We start from the raw sequence: 3,764 nt of genomic DNA, 5'->3' as shown, positions 1-3,764 counted from the left end.
CGTTTATCGTACCAAAGAGTTGTTGAAGACACATTCAATGTTGCTCTTTTGTGGTTGACTCAGACCCAGTCAGTTCAGTCGTCGTGAGGTCCAGACCCAGTCCACCATCTCAAGTGTCAGTCCCAGCCAACGCATTCTCAGGTGGACAGTCCGACTCAGTCTACTCAGCGAGTTACCCGCTCCCTGGCTCAGTCGAGTCACCGTAGTGACGTCCCTGGCCCAGTCCACTCAGTCGTAGTGACCGTCCCTGACCCAGTCACTGCAAGTACTCGGTCAGGTGTCACGCTAGATCGAGGAGCAGTAACAGGTGTACTGCGTCTGAACTGATGAAGGTGTAGGAGTAGGGCACTAATAGACTCAACCTGTTTGCTCGTCCTCAAAGTTGGAGCCATACTTTTCCTTTCCAGTTGGCCCGCCTCGTCCAAGGCTACGTGTTCGAGGAGAAAAAGGTCTAACCCGTAGGAGAAGTAGGACATGTCGCAGTAGGGTCGGGAGTGGCGTGTGTAGTATCCCGCCATCTTTGGGTGAACAGTCGTTCGAAAGAAAACGGGAGCGGTGGTTGCCACGCGCTGTTCTGCCGCCTAGTGGGCGTCGCGTCGCCTCTGGAAACTGACCGCCCTCTCGCTCGCTCCACTGCCAGAACGCGTAATTCGCCACACTAAACTCGCTAGCGACGCCTCGCAAGTGTGTCTCAGGCACACGCAGTGACTCCTCTGTTCCCGCCTCCAACCTCACCACCTGGGGCGCGCGGCCACGACAAAAGTAGGACTCTTCCGGGCACCGACCTGTATTACTCCGCTTCCCACTCTCGCACCCGTGGGCCGCGCTTCTGCTTCCATTTTCCGCTTTCTGGCCCAACAGAGTACATGACACGTCAACCACTCTTTTTTCCCAGCGCAGACGTTCCTCGGCACCCCGGTGCGACGCACGTACCAACCCCTTTCCCAACGACGTCTGTATAAGGGGTCGCTTTCGCAAGAACGTCTACGCGCGCTCCACTCACACTTCACACCCCCGTTTCGTGCAAAACGTGGGGGCGCGTGCGGATTTCCAGGAATTAGTCAGCCGGAGAGCTTTCAACTCGCCGCTCATAGTGTTCATGCGAGCTGTGGTGGTTCAGTCACTACTAGATGTGGGAGGCATGTCAAACCTCCTAAAAAGTTGATATATGAGATGACAGCACAGAAGGTTGAAGATACCTCATCTGTTACTAGTTCAGTTTTTGCATTCTTCCATAAGATATTTGAGGTTTAAGCAGTCAGGATATTCTACCAGTTTTTTATGGGTTATATCCGAGTAGTATTTGTATGCGTTTGTAGATTTGTGGGTATGCTATGTGTGTTGCCTTAGATGAGATGCTTTGAAGGTGTAAATCGCATCTTCTGCTGGTCTGAGAAAAGTACCTGGTACCTCCCTATCCTTTTTCACTCCTTATGGGAGGATTTTGTATCGACTGTAATTTGTGTCTTTGATTTGGTTTCACCTCGAACAGCCACCACAAATATTTTTTTTCTTTTTCTTACCCTCTTGTCTCGATGAGACTTAAAGGAAACTATTCTCCCGACCAAAATAATGTTTTTTTGTTCCAAATGGCAAAGAAAGGCTTATTTTTGTAACTCATTCATAGTAAACAATTAACAGAAAATGTCAACGCCTAGCCGAAAAAAGGAAATGTTCTTGCAAATCCATTATTTAAATAGTAACCTGCTAATATGAAAGGGCACTTTAATGCAAAAAAGCAATGGCATTGCTTTGGAAAAATACATGAAAGTATAATAATGGCCTGGTTTCTCACCACATATGCACTAAAGAAAGTATTACAAATAAAAACAAGAACTGACATTTTGAAGTAGCGCAATTAGTACATTCTGAAACACATGAAAAGTGGTACATTCTGAAAACACATGACCCCAGGAAAAACACACATTTCTGAAACATGCAAATCAAGCAAAAAGCATGAGCAAAGGAAGTGCAAGACAGTTGTATCGATGAAAGTCCAGTATAAATGCTGTAAAAGTGCACAATGGTCCATGGCAACAGCTCACTCAAATAATTTGTTTTTAAACGCTTGGGCTTTCTTGGAGAGCATGTTGCCGTCTAGCTCCATTAACATTTGCTGGAGCACTTCGAACGTGCACTTCAGTTTAGGGGGGTAGTTCAGGTTCATTGCATACATTAGTCCAAACAGCATGGTAGCAGCTAATGCAATGTTGTCCACATCAGTTAGTACCTGTTGGCCTTCCAGGACAATCTGTCCTCTGGTCTCATCTGTCCTCTGGTCTCATCTGTCCTCTGGTCTCATGGTGGAATTGTGTTTGACAACATAAAGTCCCACTGTAATCCCCTGAATGGACCGCAGAATGACGTCTTCATCTTCTGCCTACAGAGTGCACAGTCACAAAAGGAACAGAGTGAGATCTAACAAATCAATACATATATACCCATTACTAAATCCCTGTGTTTAACAAGTACATTTTTTGTCAGATTTGTACTTTTAAGCCTCCTTGTTATCTGATATACTCCTGTCTGACCTGATCAAAAATGTTTCATTTCCTGTATCCGTTTTAAATTAAAAGCCCTCTAGCTTTTCAGTGTAGTCTGGCTATTAAACAAAAAACAGGGATGTTCACATACTTTAGGGTTTAGGCTATATACTATGTGGTGTTTCAATAAATACATATTTTAAAGCCCAACAAAAAAATCAAAAGGTCAAATATTACTTCTACTGACCACAAACTCTCTCATTGAGGTACACACACAGCCCCTTGAGAAGACAATCCCGCCCTAAATCGACATCATCAACCTAAGTGAAGGGGAATAAGAAAATAAAGAATCTGTTTTGCTCAATGCAATGTGTACACTATTGACTAATTTCCTTAAAATGAATTCTTACTTGAGTCATGTTTGACATAATACAGTTCAGACGCTGGCCTATCTGTCCTCCTCTACTTCTCAAAAACCTTCAGAAGTTTGTCAGATAGCACATCCAGCTGAGAGAGAAATCTTGATTGGAGGGGCAGGGTTGTTATACGCTTAAACTCCGCATTTATCAAAGAAAACAAAATATCACAGTCATAAAAATCATGAAATCATTTCATTTTCTAATGATGTTATGATTGTAGTTGTGTGCTTGCCTCAAAACGATGCAGAGAAACTAGTCCATGCATTTGTTACTTCAAGGCTAGCTTATTGTAACTCTTTATTATCAGGGTGTACCAAAAACTCAGTTAAGTTGCTTCAGCTGATTCAAAATGTATTGACCAGAGCACGGAAAAGGGACCACATTACTCCTGTTTTGGCTCTATAGTGAGAATAACTTTTTATATCAAGTACGAACAACCAGGTTAGACTACATTACATTTAATTTAGTTTACGTTTTTTTCCAAAGCGACTTAAAATAAGTATTACTGTAATATAAGACTATATATAAGAAACACCCTTATAGCCATTTCAACAAACAAAACATTATCACTTTTGTGAAGGAGGCTTTATCGCAGAATGTTTGGCTTTTGCCTCTCACTTTCTGAATAACTTTTGCCTAATAAATCAGAAAATGTGTATATCCCTGCAATGTTTGCAGTATGTAAATGTTATGAATAAATATTCAGAAATTGTCAGACTAATACCAGTTTTCAATTAGTTAAAGATCAAGTTTAAGTTAGTCAAGTAAATCACACAAAACATTTGAATACTTTTACTACAGAGCCTTTGGAACAATGTTCAAAGCAAGGCTGAGGTCAATCTTCTCCACACCAATTACCTTA

General features: G+C 42.5%; 2 long non-coding RNA genes across 2 annotated transcripts in view; both read right to left on the bottom strand.

The window, feature by feature from the left end:
* Positions 1-3,200, bottom strand: part of LOC104966135 (uncharacterized) — a 4,825-nt gene extending 1,625 nt beyond the window's left edge. The window contains exon 1 of the long non-coding RNA XR_800628.1: positions 2,961-3,200. This is a non-coding gene — a long non-coding RNA (uncharacterized lncRNA). The remainder of the gene's footprint in view (positions 1-2,960) is intronic.
* LOC104966134 (uncharacterized) lies at positions 2,054-2,960 on the bottom strand. Its single transcript, XR_800626.1, has 3 exons — positions 2,894-2,960; positions 2,731-2,803; positions 2,054-2,380 (listed from the first exon to the last, which is right to left on the bottom strand). It is a non-coding gene; the product is annotated as an uncharacterized lncRNA (long non-coding RNA).
* Positions 3,201-3,764: the final 564 nt, after the last annotated feature.

Source organism: Notothenia coriiceps, unplaced genomic scaffold (genome assembly GCF_000735185.1).
Source record: "Notothenia coriiceps isolate Sejong01 unplaced genomic scaffold, NC01 NC01_scaffold00037246, whole genome shotgun sequence".
Classification (NCBI taxonomy): Eukaryota; Metazoa; Chordata; class Actinopteri; order Perciformes; family Nototheniidae; genus Notothenia; species Notothenia coriiceps.
This window is presented reverse-complemented; position numbering and strand designations above follow the sequence as displayed.